Raw genomic sequence first — 17,538 nt, 5'->3', positions numbered from 1 at the left:
AAGTAGACATTTAATTTACATTAGTCTTTCCAGCCCCCACACAGGGTACAAGTGTGAGACAATTGAGACTTTGCTTCTTGGAGTCTTCTTCAACCACTTCTTCCCTAAAGGAGCATGTATTCACACATGATGTATGTATACACCTGTGGACACCCATCCAGATGCTCAGGCACTGCCCAAGTACTGGACTCAAGAATGTTCCATATCATGGGAGGTTGAAGCAGAAGGATCACAAGTTCCAGGCCAGTTTGGCAACTTAGCGAGAACCTGTCTCAAAATAAAAATTTTAAAAAGGGCCAGGGGATGTAGCTCAGTGGTAGAGCACTTGCCTAGCATGTGTAAGATCCTTGGTTCAATTCCCTACAGTTTAGGGTTTGTTTTTTTTTTAAGAATATTACACTTGATCATTCAATATCAAAAAGATATTTTTCAGGCACCTAATGTATTATTCTGGCTATGCAGCAATAAACAAAAAAAGTGTTTCTTAACATTGTAAAAATCATAAAAAATAACATTGTAAAAATTTAAAAAACTATAATTTTTTATGTTTATTTGTTGGCATTAAAATTGACCTAGAGCCGGGTACAGTGGCACACACCTGTAATCCCAGCAGCTCAGGAGCTCAGGCAGGAGGACCACAAGTTCAAAGCCAGCCTCAGCAAAAGGAAGGCCCTAAGCAACTCAGTGAGATCCTGTCTTCAAATAAAATACAAAATAGGGCTGGGGATGTGGTTCAGTGGTTGAGTGCCCCTGAGTTCAATCCCTGGTAAACCACTTCTCTCCACCCCCCCCCCCCAAAAAAAAAGAAATTTGACCAAGAAACCTAAAATCTTCAAAGATATGAACCATGCTAAATTTTTCTTTAAGTTCTAGAAATGGGTAGTGGGATGGCTGTGCAGCATTGTGACTGTACTTAGTGCTATTAAATTATACACTTAAAAATGGTTAAATTGGTAAATTTTATGTATATATTACTACACAAAAACTTTGCTTTCATTCTCTTTCCTTAAATATATATTTTGTGATTCACCAACCTGCACCTCTTTCACTAAAACCTATTTAGGGGGCTGGGGATGTGGCTCAAGTGGTAGCGCGCTCGCCTGGCATGCGTGCGGCCCGGGTTCGATCCTCAGCACCACATACAAACAAAGATGTTGTGTCCACCGAAAAATAAATAAATAAATATTAAAAAAAAAAAAACCTATTTGGCTAAGTAGAAAAGAAGTTTATGTAAAGCGTGTTGATTAACCCACAGAATTATTAGTACCTACGGTAATGAAGATAGAGAAATAGGCCAAGGGCTGCGTTTTGAGAAATAATATTTACAACCATGCTACAGAAGTACTTTGTCACCATTGCCACCAGTCACCAGATGCTACAGTTTGCAATTCCCTACTAAAATCAGTATCTTACTTTACCATAATTGCTGCTGCCCTCAGCACCAGTAGTACTTCTGCATAAGAACTTGACCTTTTAGCTACAGCCACTGCCAAAAATCTCCTCACCAGCAAATAGATTCTGGATAGCACTGGTATTCTTACAGTGTCACTTTTAGTGGCTTACAGTGTGCACTTTCAGTATTAAGTCTCTTTCTTGAGATCTTATGTGAGTGAATTAGATTGGTGCAGCCCAGATCAGGCACCTAGTCTGGGAGTCTTGGAAAATGTGTTCAGAGTTAGTTTGTTCTCTCTCTCTCTCTCTCTCTCTCTCTCTCTCTCTCTTAGTTCCAATTAGTTATGACAGCAGAATGCACTTCTATTCATTGCACACAAATGGAGCACAACTTTTTATTTCTCTGGTTGTATACAATGCATATGTGCAGTACCTACGATAATGATGTTCATCTCATTCCACCATCTTTCCTGCTCCTATGCCCCTTCCCCTTTACCCAATCAAAGTTTCTCCATTCTCCCCATCCCCACCCCCACTCCATTATGGATCAGCATCTACTTATTAGAGAGAATATTCAGCCTTTGTTTTTTTGGGATTGGCATACTTAGCATGATATTTTCCAACTCCATCCATTTACCTGCAAATGCCATAGTTTTATTCTCTTTTAATGCTGAGTAATATCCCATTGTGTATATATACCACAGATTCTTTATCCGTCAATCTGTTCTATCTTAGGGGGCCAGACAGGGCTTTCTCCAAACACAGGAAGCATTTTCAGTAGGTACCATGCAGCCAGGAAATATGACAAATGTCCCCTATGGATACTCCCTGATTTTGCTCCTTCCTTTTTTCCTCCTAGTCACATTTTTCTTCTCCAAAGCTCCATTTACGCCACACTTCTTTAGACACCAGAACAGTTTGGAGCCTCCCACAAATTTCTCTATGTCTAGATGCACAGAGGCATATGAGGCTCACTTTGGCTGGAAGAGAATCAGAACACAGAGTGGACAAACTCCTCTGATGCTTAATCCCCTGGTAAAGTTCTGACACTTGGGACAGACCATAGCATGGAGTAACAGAAATGGGGTGAGCTGGATGACAATCTTACCCTGGATATTGTCCACCTAGCGCGGTGTTCATGAAGTACCTGAGAATCAGGTTCTCACATGGATGTACGTAGCACAATGATCCATGGTCAGGCCCTGTTACAGGTGTTGGAGAGCCAGCCGATGTCCCTTTATGTGTCATGTCCTAATCTCTTCTTCACCAGTCATATTGGATTGTGGCCCAACCATATAACCTCATTTTACTTCAGTTACCTCTTAAAAGGGCCCATCTGAGGTTCTGGGGGTCAGGACTTTGACATATGAATTGCAGCGGGACAAAATTCAACCCATAATAGGAAGAGGAAGCACAAGAGAATCAGATGTCACAATTCTAATTTTGTCTTATTACTGTTAATTTTGGGATATATTCTTTATTATGGAAATTTCTAAACCTGTTCAAAAGTAAAAAACAAATAAAACCCAGTCTCATAATACATTTGCCTTCTGCCTGCCTTCTCTGTGTTTTATTTGCTGCTAGAATATGTTTTCAAGAGTTTCCAGAATCATGTCATTCTAGCCCTAAAAACTTCAACGCGTACCTCCAAAAAAAGATAACATTTTCTTTTATAACTCTAATGCCACTATCCCACCTACCTAAATTAAAAATTCTTCAGGAATGTCTAATGCCAGTCCATAGTAAAATTATTTTCACTATTTTTTGTATAAATCAGGATCCAAATGGTCCATTCATTGTTCGGCTGTTACATCTTCTTATGTCTTCTATAAGTCTCCTTTAATCTAGAAGTGTCTTTCTTAAATTTTCCTCTTACAAGTCAGTTTCTATAGAATGCCCACAGCTGAATTTTCCCTGATTCCTTTATGTGATGTCCTTTGGCAAGGACCTCTCTCTGCTATATTTTCTGTAGACCAGAAATTAGAATTAATACTTTGACTTGATTCAAGTTCAGCTTTTCTCCCAGCATACTTCATTGATGATGATGTTTACTTCATTTGGCATCATATCTGGAGATACATCTGGGTGCATTTTAGTTCATGCTAAGATTGACCAGCAGCTTTTGATGCCAAAAGCCTGTTCTCTCCCTTGTAATGAGGTCATATGGTTTCATCCTTCATTAGTAACTACCTATTCTAGCCTTTTCATAAAGGATGGCAAAATGGCAATTTTCCAATACTGTCATTTCCTCCATAATTCACATTTATCCATAATGTTGATACAGAAGAACTTCTCCTTTATCTGCCTAGGGTTTGATTGCTCTGAAATTTAGTTTATGGGGAAAAGAAAGAATAGATTTTGGGGATACTTGTGTGCATTCCATGAAGTCAATGCTTTAATTGAGTTACATTTAGAATGCATAAGAGCTGGATTTAGAAAGGACATTACATTACATCTTTGTAAAATGAGCGGATAAGCCTTTGGTACCCATTTAATCCCCAAATCATTATCTTTGAAAGCCTGAAGATGAAGAATTAGTTTCCTAGAAGAAAAACAGAGTTTTCATCAAGAAAGTCCTGGATATATACTGACCAATGTGTGCTTGAATGACCTATATACATTCTAATGCAGTGGTTCCTGGTCTTTCTACTGGTAGACACACAACAAGTGACACCTAACACCCCTAGCAGTGTGCTGGTCTAGTAGCACTAATGATTTCCCAGACATTGTGGTAAGCACTCTATACTCATGAACCAGTTTAGTCCACCATCAAGGGAGGCACTCATTCCCTCAATAAGGAAACTGAGGTCAAGAAGGTAAAGTTGGTTTCCCAAGGTCACAGAGAGAAACTGGTGGATTCAGAAGCAAAACCCAGGTGGTGTGGCTTCAGTGCGTGTTCTGAGAAAAACACTCTGCAAACTATAACTGGCAAATGGGTAATTCCCAGAGAGTCAGCTAAGATGAATTTTTCTACCATTCAGAGAGAACTTTAAATCCATCCTAACTTAATCATTTTGTTAAAAGGCATAAATTAATGCAAAATGTTTATTCTTTCATCAGGAAAAAATTTGTTGCAGCATAAATGACATTGATCATGATAGGCTGGCAGAGACTATGAAGACGTCTCAAGAAGGATACTTGGGTTTTGTTTTTGTTTTTGTGATACTGGAGATTAAACTCAAGGCCTTGCACATGCTAGGTAAGAACTCACACACTGAGCTACAGATGCCTACTTCTGACCAGCTAATGCTGTTCAATTCCAGGTATGTTGTAGAGCACCTCTGGGGTGAATCAAATTGCCTAACAATAATGGCTGCTGGGTTTGGGGGATTTTTGTTGTTGGGGGTGGGTACTGGGGATTAAACCCAGGGGCACTCAACAACTGAGCCATATCCCTAGCCCTATTTTGTATTTTATTTAGAGATAGTGTCTCACTGAGTTGCTTAGGGCCTTGCTAAGTAGCTGTGGCTGGCTTTGAACTTGTGCTCCTCCTGCCTCAGTTTCCCAAGCCACTGGGATTACAGACATGTGCCACCATACCAGGCTAATAGCTCCTGTTTTTATAGGGTTAACCATATGGATGGATACCCATCATGGATGATGAGCTAAGCTCTTTAAATAATTAACTCCCCCATCTACTCATAGAGCCCTGTTCCCTGGACAGATCCCAGTCCAAACCTGTTCTCCTGAGAATGCTCCCAAGATATCCTGCAGGATCCAGTTAAGAAAATGAGGCTTATCCCAGTTTCTTGAAGGACCTGTAAGCCCCACCTAGCTCTACCTCAGAATTCAGGTCCAAAGCAGTGCTAGTGAGCTGAGGTGGCTTCAAAGAGGGGGAGAATGTCATTACTCCTCTCAAAGCAATTGGCCTTCTCCCCTCCACACCCAGTAGCTCACTCTCCAAGTCCCTTGATGCTAGGATGCTTCTGGGCATCAGTCTGTGTACTGCTGCATCCTCTGTGGCATGAATTAAAGGACTAAAAAGCCAGATGGCAAGTTACCTGGCAGGGTCGCCTATTCTGACTTGTCTGCATCAAGATAGTTAGGAATCATATAGCTCCAACTTTCCTTCCAAATAGTAGGTAAACATCCATCCATGACTCAAATCAGATATTTGTTGCTACCTAAACTATACCCTACTCAGGTTCTTTCCTACGGTCCCTGGGGCATCTTCTGCATAAGCCGGGTGCCAGCTCCACCCCACCAGGCCTCCCCTCCTGGCTTCTTGCCAAGGCTGCTCTTAGCCAGTGTTAATTAGCACCCTCCACCCCCACCCAGTCTCAGTTCTGCCACCTACTCAGGCAGGCTAGGGCTGACAGGGAGAGTTGAGAACTGGGCGGGGGTGCTTGGGAAATGAGAAAAGCTGCAAACTGGAAGCCCTTCACGGGGAGTTTAGGGCAGCCCCTGTTAGGAGAGCAATAAAGAAATAGCAATTTATGCAATTTAGAAGCAAATGGCCCTTTCATCTGGAGTGGCTGTCTAATGAAAAGCACACTCTGCCTGGGAGGGGCCAGCGGGCTCCAGTAAGGAGTGAGCTCTGTAGCAGCTGCAGAGCAAAGGCTGCCTGGCTGGGCCCTCTCCTAAAAGCAGCTGGAGGCGGAGGAGGGAAGGAGCCCAGCATCCCTGATGAATGCAAGATTGCATTTTCTTCTGTGTGTTTCTGGAATGTTTTCTTCCTGGGGCCTACCCTGAGCTCAGCCGCTGGAGTGGGAAGGATGCCCATAGGAGCATCAGTTATTGCCTCCTGTGTGCAAAGAAAGGGAGCAACGAGATGGAGAGGGGATGGAGAAAGAGACATTTGATTGCAGTTCTCATCCCTGGAATCGTTTCCAGAAATAAGATTGGAGATTTGCTGTCACCAGGAAAATACTCCACCTTTATCAATTTAACAGCTCAGGAGCCAACTCTCCTCCCCTCTGCGTGAGGTGGTTCTGAATCAGCTAAGCCACTGCTATCCAAGAGTTAGCATTGGAGTAGCCTGGAGCTTACTAGAAATGCAGACTGGGGGGTCCCTCCAGGGAGCTACTGTGCCACAGTCTGCATGTTAACACCCTCCCCTGGTGATTCTGCAAAGCCGGCTGAGTGGGCGGCCCAGGCCACCCTCTAGGTTGTGAGGAGAGAGATGTGGGGTACAGACCCAGGAGAGGAGCCACCACTTTCTTTTGTGGGCCTGTGAATAGCCCAGGGGGAAAGTGAGTAATAATCAGCTCTTCCTGCCTGCTGGGAACCTTCAGCAGTGAGTCACTGTCACTTGTCTCTTCTAAGTTCCACTGGGTCCCTCCTCCCTCCAGACAGGTAAAACAGCAGGGTGCAATGGCCTCACCCCCTATCTATGAAAACGGCTGATTCTCTTTTGCCTGTTGGCAACCAAGTCTGTCAAGCGCTCATGGAGCCTATGACAGCATCAAAGCGAGAGAGCTCAGCCCTCTTTAGGGCAGCTCAGGCATTATTATATGCACCCACAGAAATCAGCTTGTACATTTATTGCAGAGGCCTGACTGGCAGGCCCAACTGCATCTCGAAGTGGCCTTAAGAATATAGTAGGAGCTTCTGGTGAGCTGGCCAGACCTCCATGAGACTTGTACATGGCCCTTCATTCCCCTTCAAACTTCAAATTCCCCTCACCCTTCCACCTCCTGCCCTGGCTCAATGCCTGACCACTGATGGCCCCTTGCCTCACGGTGAAGTCTAAAAAGTTCCTCTAAAGCTTAGTCCTCTTTAGAGCAGCTCAGGCACTCCCCAGGACTAGCAGGCAGGGTGGCCTTGAGCACTGAGAAGCCTTGGCAACTTCCACAGATGGGCCCCATTTAATATTTCCCATGATGCCCTCCACCCCAACACCAGATGCTAGAAGCACAGAAAGATTGCATTACAAAATTTATTTGAAAGAGAAACCTCCCAAGCATTTTCTTCTTAATCTTGCAAATATTTCAAGAATGTGAGCTGTCAAGCCCATGAAGGATGTCTGCTTCAGCATCCATCAGCGTGATGAAAGAAATCCATCAATCTCTGACGTGGGGAGCAAAATCGAGCATATTAAGGAAAAGGACAGCATCTCTCTTTGTGATAAACAACCATGGGGTATGCATATTCATCTCCTGTTACTATAGAACATGTTCTGGTCCCCTTTGCTTCTGCCCCCAGCTGCCCTTCTCTTAGTGCTTCTAGGAGGCCACCAAGATTGCTTGTTCACTTCTTTGAGCAAAGATGTGTCAAATGTTTTTTGTTTTTTTTTAATAAAAAAGTAATTCCGATAAGGAAGTTACGCAATCATTATCTTTCAGCAGCTAATCTGATTACTCACAAAGTGAGGTCATTTCCGAGTGTTAGATATTAACAGATTTAGACAGAAAATCAGGTGTGTACTCGGGTATGATGTTGAGGAGCTTATTTATCAGACCCTCTGAAGGTCTGATATTTTAGCATATGAAATGAATAATGGTGGGGACATATTAATTAAAAATTAATTAATATGAAGAAACAGGGAGACCTACACAAAATAGGACTAGCCTCAGGAAAAGGGCAGAGAGTTGAAGCTTGTGACCCTACAGAAGGAAATATGGGTCTCCTAGAGGGAGGTGGAAGACAGGTTCTGGGAGTGTGAGGGGAGGCAAATGTTCCATGATGCAGATATGTCGCCCAGGTAACAGCCATCAGGCCACCTGTTGTCATCTCTGCTTGGGCCAGATGTCAGACTGCCCCATCTCTTCTCTCCTTGAAAAGAGAGATTCTAGGTACATGGGTAGAAAGTCCGGTGCCCATGTCTGCTGTTTACTAGCGTAGTTGAATGTACATTCATTTTTACAAAAGGGCAGCTTTTGGGGGCCATTGCTGTGTCTGCAGAGGCCTGCAGAGTTTCCAAAGAACCAACACAAATTATGCCAAAGAAACATATTTTGGGGGTGGCCACTTATCTACCTAATAGGCACTATGGAAATGGTTGTGGCCGAAGGAGAAAGGAAAGAGGAATATCAAACAAGATAGCAGGTGGCTCTCAGAGGGCCTTGCCTGTCCGCTTTCTTCTGTGGGGTAATGTCAGTTGCCCCAGAAGAGTTAAAAAGAAATCGAGGATAAAAATGGAACAATGAAGACTTGGGTGAGAATGAACCCTTCAGGCCTCCTGGTCTGTAGACCACCCTGAAGGATCCTCTCCTTTTGCTAGGGACACATCTGAGGCTGGATTCCTTAGAAGAACAGAACTGGAGAACAGAACTCTCTATTCTTATTCAAGTGATTTTTTTTTTTTTTTAAGAGAGGGCTACCAGGACAAGGGGAGGGAAGGAAACAGGAAAAACAAGCAGGGATGTGGCCTCCCTGAGAGCTCCAAGAGCATAAATGATACCACCGAGTCGACCTAGTCAACTGAGTTGACTTCACCATGAGGCAAGGGGCCATCAGTGACCAGGCATTGAGCCAGGGCAGGAGGTGGAAGGGTGAGGGGAATTTGAAGTTTGAAGGGGAATGAAGGGCCATGTACAAGCCTCATGGAGATTTGGCCAGCTCACCAGAAGCTCCTACTATATTCTTAAGTCCACTTCAAGATGCAGTTGGGCCTGCCAGTCAGGCCTCTGCAATTAATGTACAAGCTGGGCTGGGGATGTGGCTCAAGCGGTATCGCGCTCACTGGCATGCGCCGGGCGCTGGGTTCGATCCTCAGCACCACATAAAAAATAAATAAAATAAAAAGATGTTATGTCCACCGAAAACTAAAAAATAAATATTAAAAAATTCTCTCTCTCTCTCTCTCTCTCTCTCTAAAAAATAAAAATAAAAATAAATAAATGTATAAGCTGATTTCTGTGGGTGCATATAATTTAAGAGAAATTTACCAACTCTCTATTCTGACTTTTTTTTCTTCCTACCACATCCATTACCTTCTCAAATGCTAATAATTGGCCTATTTTTATGTTGGTCAACACTTTATTATCTCTTCTCCTACACATTAGTATATAAGCCCTGTGAGGGCAGGCATTTTTACCTGATTTACTTTACCTGATGTATCCCTAGAATAGTGCCTGACATGTAGAAAGTACTGGGTAAATATTTGTTGGATGAAAGAGGATTCTGATGAATATATTCTGGCCAGGGTATTGGTATTGCTCAAAGATTTTTGCAATTATTCTTTGTGTCCAAAGAAACCAAATTCTGACCTGTATGAATAAGCAGGAAACCACAACATGTTAGAGGGGGATCAGGGAGCCCTGTGATTCTCAGGCTTCTGAGTGTTCAAGAATCACCTGGGGAATCTTGTTAAAAATACAGCTCTTGGTTCCCTGATCCAGAGATTCTGATTCAGTAGTCCTTGAGGGAGCCCAAGAATATGTGCTTCAGAAATACATAACTGTTGATTTTGATGCAGGTGAGCTGAAGCACACATTTAGTCAAAACAATGGCTCAGATATAAATAGCTGGCCCAGCCCACCCAGCTGATGGGCCACAGAGCTGGGGTCAGACCTGGCTCTCACCAGCACAGCACATTTTCCACTCACAGCCTCCCTGAATATATGTTCATAAGCTTTGCACATATGTTGGTTGCCATGGGAACATAAAAGCTTGACGAAACCCTACAACTGGGCCTTGGAGACGTAGGTTGAGATCTATCTTTAGAACAATCTGGCTTTACAATTTATTATGTGTTGTATTGTGCCTGTTTCCCCGTAGATTTTTAAAAAAAAATTGTAAATGTGCTTTTTGTGATGTGCTGATGTCACCATCATTTGTCAGGAGGGAACTCAGTGTGAGCCAGGAACTAGATCAACGATGCGTCAATTGATCTGGGGGTTGTTCTGAAAAAAAATTGGGGAAGTTGTATGGAAAAACCATGGAATGACGTGCTATGATTTGATGCTGGTGAAGGGCTTTAGGGCAGCCCAAACAGAGTATTTTAATTGAATTGAAGTTAGTAAGGTTCAAAAAAAATTAAGAAGTCGTGGTGAGGAAGAATCTCTAACCCTAAATGAGCAAATGAATTAGTTAATAAATGAACTAAGGTTGACTTAAAGATATTGCAATAAAGAAAATTTTATTCATTATAACTCTTCTTAGAAGGAATGTGTTCCAGAGGAGGTTCAACCCGAAAGGGTGTGCTCAAAAGAACAAAGACAGTTTCTAAGCTATTTCCCAAGAGACCTTGAAGGAAGAACTCTACTGCAGGTTGAGTATCCTTAATCCGAATATACAAAATACAGAATATGTTTCGAGCACCAACATTTACTTACAAGTGGAAAATTCTACACCATAAAACTTTGTTTCATGCACAAGATTATTAAAATTATGCTATAAAATTACCTTCTTGCTCTGTATAAGGAATCTATGAAACGCAAGTGACTGTGGTGGTTAGACTTGGGTTCCATACTCAAGATGCCTTAGTATGAATATGCAAATATCTGCAAACCCGAAAAAAAAAATCTGAAACACTTGTGGTCTCCAGCATTTCAAATAATGGACACTCAATATGTATTGTATGTGGCATTTACCATGTGCCAAGCTCTGCCTTCAGTTTTTGATATTATCTCCTTTGATCAATGCTCTAAGGCAGATACTATTATCTTCATTTTAATGATGAGAAAACAGAGAGGTTAAACAGTTGTCTAAATTCATCCAGCTACTTAGTATTTGAACTAGGACTTGTTCCAGGCAAACTGGGTCCAGAACTTCTGCTTTTAAACAACCACTACTTTTCAACACATCTGAAATGTAACATGCGGGACTTTGTCTTCTGGGGCATTGTCAGGAGGGTTGAGGATCTGTTTAAAAATGGGAGCTGACCATAAAAGAGAATAAAATCATGGTGTTTGCAGGTAAATGGATGTTGGAGAATATTATGCTAAATGAAGTAAGCCAATCCCCCAAAATCAAATGCCAAATGTTTTCTCTGATATGTGGATGCTGATCCATAATGGGGATGGGGGCTGGGGGAAAGCATGGGAGGAATGGAGGAACTTTAGATAGGACAAAGGGGAGGGGGCGTGGAAAGATGGTAGATTGGGATGGACATCATTACCCTAAGTACGTATATGAAGACATGAATGGTGTGACTATTTTGTGTACAACCAGACACATAAAAAAATTGTGCTCTATATGGTAGTATGAATTGAAATGCATTCTGCTGTCATGTATAACAAATTAGAATAAATAAATAAATTTTTAAAAATGGGAGCTGGCACAAAACTGAACAGGTGGCATGTCTGGTAGCAGGTGGGTGCCAGGGAGACAGGGAAGAAACACTGGGAAAGGTGTTGGGAGTCATACACCATATATGACTCTGGAGTTAGAGGGCCTAAATGCTCTCCTCTTTGACCTAGACAGAAAGTCTCCTGTGTTCATTTCTGCATTTGCAAACTGGGTTTTTTTCTAGGGAAGGAACTCGAAGAGGAGAGAGTTGACACCCAGTTCTCTAGGGAGACCGTGATCTTAAGTTTTAACAGTCCCCCTCATCTGGACACCCCCCTTTCTCTGTGTGTTTTCAACCTTACTCATCACCTTCTAATGTGCTCATAATCCTGACCCAGGACTCATCAGGCGAGGCACCCAGGAGAGAGGTGCAGTAGAACTGGGAAGAAGGTAATCTAGAGCCCAAGATGTGTGGGCTGTGGCTGGGACACCTCAGGAGGAGTCAGGTTGCCTTGGCAAGAGAGACTACAGAGAGAAAAAGAGCCAGACAGACTGGACTGGGGGACAAGAAATTCCAACCCGAGATGGTGACAAAAGTCTGAAATGAATCTCAAGCCAGAGAGCTTGTCTGTTCTGCCATCAGGAAGGAACCCTGTGAGTAGGGATTTTTCCAGAATTCATCCTAAATGGAGAGAGGCTAGATGTGGAGGGAAAGAAGACACCCCTGAGAAAGGAACGGGGCTGCCTCACGGTCGCATGGCGTTGGCTCTCTTGACACCTCCTTCTCTTCTTCTTTCTCCACTTCTTCATTTCCTGTCTCCCTCCTGTGTGCTCAGCTGAGGTGTGATGAAGGATAATGAGATCAAGGAAGAACAGTCTGTAGACTTATCTCTTACCCAGGAAGTATATCATGCCCCCAAATAAAGCATAATTGTTAGCCCTGAAGAATTCCTGATGGTGAATTCCAACAGGGGTCTCCGGGTGTGTGGGATTCCGGAGGAGGGCAGTGGCAGTGGACATTGGTGGGTAAGACATCTACTGCCACATTTTCCTTATCCAGGAAACCCTATGTGCGCGCACACACACACACACACACACACACACTTATAGTGTATTGGAACAATACTTCTGGGAAAGTGGCCATTCCTTTCTGAAGGAGATAGAGAGTTAGCTAGGTGAAGAAGGTGCTCCAGCCAGGCCGGGCATGGTGGGGCACGCCTGTAATCTCCAGCAGCTTGGGAGGCTGAGGCAGGAGTATCACAAGTTCAAAGCCAGCCTCAGCAACTTAGCAAGGCCTAAGCAACTCAGTGAGACCCGAACTGTAAATAAAATATTAAAAGGTCTGGGGATGGGGCTCAGTGGTTAAGTGCTCCTGGATTCAATCCCCCAGCACCTGGATTCAATCCCCCAGCACCAATAAAAAGGTTCTCCAGAAAGAATGCCTCGTGCCTCTGAAAGCCAGAGAGGAGGGAGGCCACCATTGCTGCTGCGGTAACCCTGCCAGGTCCTTCTTGCATAAGTCTCTGTCAGGCTCCAGCTTCAGCGTCATCAGACACCAGGGACTTCTTAGGAATGTTGGCTCCATGTAGCCAAGACCCTCCTGTCCTCCCAGCCACACCCTTCTCAAGCCTAGGAGTGTTCTAGGTCTGCTGTTCCTGTGGGCTCTTTGGTACCCACAGGCTAGCGAGGTCTGGGGACATTAGGTAACACACCAAACCTAAATACGCATGACTTTGTCTTGCTATTTTACAACCTGAAGCGTGTTCCCTGATCTTTTGCAGCCTGCACACACCTCACACACACACCAGGGTAAGAGCCCAGCCTGGCAAGCAGTCACCTTGCTGTCCCTCCGCCCACACTTGCGGATGTGAACCCCTCTGCTCCGGGAGCCTCAGTGCCAGGCTTGCCAGGTTCAACCCGTCACCATCGCGGTTCACGGCTGACAACCATCTGCCACTCAGCGATGAGCAGCAACTGGGGGTCCACTCCACAGTTGTGCTTTGGGCACAAGCAACAGGCTTGCTTTATGATTTCTTCATAAAGTTCTCAGTTTACTTCTGAAGAGCGAGATGGGTTTTCTCACCCAGCATGACATGGAGGGTTTGGAAAGGGTTTTTGGTGAGGGAATCCACAACTATAATGAAAGGGTTGATCACACTTGAGCTTCCAAGGCAGGGTGGCTCACGTAGGGTGTTAACAGTGCTGACAGGGCTGGGCAGTGAAGGGAGCCACCTGAGCCAAGGTGCCCAGGAACCAGAGCTGGGACAGGGACACTTGGCACAGCAGGAACATTCATGCTAAGGGGACGTCCCCAGGCCCCCAGGAGCTCGCTCAGAGAGCTGTGCCAGATTGTGACAGGGAAGGCAATGTGGGTGGGCACATCACTGCCAAAGAGTGCCCGTCGGCCCAGCCCTGTGAGAGTGCCAGACCCTGCACTTGGACATTGCCTTCCTGGCCCTCCCATGCTGCTAGGTTGTGTGACCTCTGCTCTCTGTAGACTCCCAAGTGGTGTGAACTTTGTGCCCAAGTGAAGCGCTGATGTCAGTTGCTCAGACCAAAAGCCTGAGCTCATATGTGGTGGGTCCACATCAGTCTGCTGGTACTGGTTGTTAAACATTTTGACCATCACCCCGGTGACCTTTGAATCACACTCACCCCAGAGGGATGCTCACTGTGTGAAAGTCAGTGAGGGACCAGGTCACTCAGGCCACCCTGTAAATTCGCATCAGGACCTCTCACTTTGCCATCACCCACATTACTTCAAGTGTTTTTCCTGTTTATTGTTCTCTCTCCTTCTCCCCACCCCCTTCCTTGACTACACTACAGAATACAGAGTACATTAAGTACATTTTGGGTGTGTCTGCCCTAAATTTCACCTTATCTTTTTACCCCTGTGGTATTCAGGTTGCTGATTCTTAGTTCAGCTCAGACCTTGAGCTGAATGGATAAGCAATTGTTCTAACCATTTGGCCACCCACTCTCTGCACGGTTAACACCCAGATGTGGCTCCCTGTTTTGGAAACTTTGATAGCAGAAACATCCCTAGGCTTTGTCATTCTGTCCCATCTGGGCCCAGCCGAGGACTCAATCTCCCATCTACCTGGATGAATTTTCTGATCCTCTCATGGACACTGTACTTTACTATCAATCACTGATACATTTTGTTTACTAGTAGGGTCGCCAAAGGAGCTGAACAGGCACTTCACAGAAGAAGAAATACAATCACTCAACAAATATATCAAAAAAATATTCAACATCACTAACAACTAGAGAAAGGTAAATTAAAACCACACTGAGATTCTATCACAGTCAAGTCAAAATGGCAATTATCAAGAATACAAGTAACAATAAATGTTGGCAAGGATGTGGGGGGAAAGGCACACTCATACATTACTGGTGGGAATGTAAAATTGGTGCAACCAATCTGGAAAGCAGTATGGAGATTCCTCAGAAAACTAGAAATAGAACCACCATTTGACCCAGCTATCCCATGCCTTGGTCTATACCCAAAGGAGTTAAAATCAGCATACTAAAGTGACACAGCCACATCAATGTGGCTCAATTCACAATAGCTAAACTATTGAACTAAACTAGGTGCCTTACAACAGATGAATGGATAAGCAAAATATGGTGTATATATATACAATATATATATTCCATTGTATATATATACATATATACAATGGAATATATACAATGGAATTTTAGCCAGCCATAGAAAAGAATGAAATTATGGCATTTGCTGGTAAATGGATGGAACTGGAGACTATCATTCTAAGTGAAATAAGCCAATCAAAGCAAAGGCTGAATGTTTTCTCTTTGGGCTTGGGATGTGGCTCAAGCGGTAGCGCACTTGCCTGGCACGCGTGCAGCCCGGGTTCGATCCTCAGCACCACATACAAAGAAAGATGTTGTGTCCGCCGAAAACTAAAATATAAATATTAAAAATTCTCTCTTTCTCTCTCTCTTTAAAAAAAAAAAGAAGAAGAAGTTCATTGGATTAGACAAAGGGGAAGGTAAGGGAAGGGAGGGGGGATGAGAATAGGAAAGACAGTGGAATGAATCATACATAACTTCCCTATGTTCTTATATGAATACACAACCAGTGTAACTCCACATCATGCACAACCTCGAGAATGGGAAGCTATATTCCAAGTATTTTTAATATGTCAAAATACATTTTACTGTCATGTATCACTAAAAAGAACAAGTTTTTTAAAAGGAGGATTGCCAGATTTAGCAAATAAAAATACAACCATCCAGTTGAATTTCAATTTCAGATCAGCAATGACTAAACTTTGTATGTATGGAACACATCCTCAGAACTTATCTACAGCACACAGTGACGACAACAATCAACTGCAACTTATTGACAGGTGTCTGAGACTTGTGCAGGCTGGACTGGCGTCGGCACACCTGACGCTGGGGCCCAAGTACTGTGGCCAAGAACACGACTCCCTCCTTCCCTGCATCTGGTCAGCCTCCTCTGGATTGCCTGTATTCTTAGATGAGGTTCAGCTGACCGGGTGGCTGCAGCCTCCAGCCTCGTGTTCTTTAAAGCCTGAGTTGGCAAAGCAGGAAGAGTTGTTTTTCCCAATTCTCCCACAAAACGATGAAGTTTCACTCCGATGAGATCAGCTTTGGTGGCTTAGCCAGCACCCAACCAAAACTTGTGGCCAAGGAAGTGAGATGCACTGATTGGCTTAGGCAAGACCCAGATGCACACCCAAGGGCCACCTGCCACCCAGACCACATGGATGAGAGGCCACAGGTGGACCTGCGAGACACTGATGAAGAACAGGAAGTGGGAAGGCCAGCAGTGCGCATTCTCTACTCACACCGAATGAGCGCAGGGACTGGTGAGAGGGCGCAGATGGCAGGACAGAGGCAGCACAGAGGAAGGCATCCCCTTCTCGAATAGCTCATCCACCTGGGGCCATCCATTGCTCCCAGAGTTAGCAGCTAAGCTCTTCTCACTTCCTACCTATTGCACCACATGCCTGTTGGTAGAATGAATATACAACTTCATTATCACGTGACCCTGCTGATAGGAAAGATTTTCAGAATGTCCAGTGACCCAGGGACTTGTGGCCCACCAGATGGCTTTTCTGTGAATTATTTGCAATGGCAAATGGCTCAGGATGCTGTTAGTGTTTAACCTGAGTTTTACTCACATCCAGGGATTTCCCCAGCTTTGTTAAGTATTTTTTAATGCTATTGTCTAAAGGATTGCTTCTTTTAAAAATCAAATGTGGAAGAATACAAAGTGGTCCAATAAAGAGTCTACAAGCAGAGCTAAACAAAGAAACGAACCATTTAATTATCTTAGTTTCAAATGACACTATGTATCCTAGTTAGTGTTTTTCTTCAAATTAAAAAAAAAGACTAAAGGCCTAAGAAACAAGATAGATGCTCATTTCTCTTTCATGTAGAAGAGATCTCAGGGAATGTAGCTCAGAGCTGAAAAAAATGTCTTCACAAAGGCTTCAGGAATCACCCCTTATCACTGCTTTTTTATTCTTGGCATATTCTGCCTCCTGGTCCAAAATGGCTGCTTCACCTTCAGCCATCATATCTGCATTATAGCTATCCGGAAGGAGGAAGGGCAAAGTACCTGCTTCTGCACTATAAGAACATTTCCTGAAATTTATACATGATACTTCATTTATGTTCTGTTGACCAAAACTTAATTATGTGTCCACATATATCAGCAAGAGAAGCAGGGAAATGCAGACTGGTGGCTTTTTAAGCAGTTGAAAATTGTGGGTTATTTGAGGAAGAAAGAAAAAAAGGGAGGGTGAAAAGAAGGAAGAATAAAGGAAAGAAGGAAGGAAATTGGGAGCAAATGGAAATCTTAGCACCACAGACAATTGGAAAGCTTCATATTATAATAAGATTGAAACATTGAAATATCTTGACAAATTTTTTTTTTGATACTGAGGATTGAACCCAAGGGCACTTAACCACTAAGCCACATCCCCAACCTTTTTTCTTTCTTTCTTTCTTTTTTTTTTTTTTTTTTTTTTAAAAAGG

The sequence above is a fragment of the Marmota marmota genome, unplaced genomic scaffold (assembly GCF_001458135.2).
Source record: "Marmota marmota marmota unplaced genomic scaffold, marMar, whole genome shotgun sequence".
NCBI classification, from domain to species: domain Eukaryota; kingdom Metazoa; phylum Chordata; class Mammalia; order Rodentia; family Sciuridae; genus Marmota; species Marmota marmota.
This window is presented reverse-complemented; position numbering follows the sequence as displayed.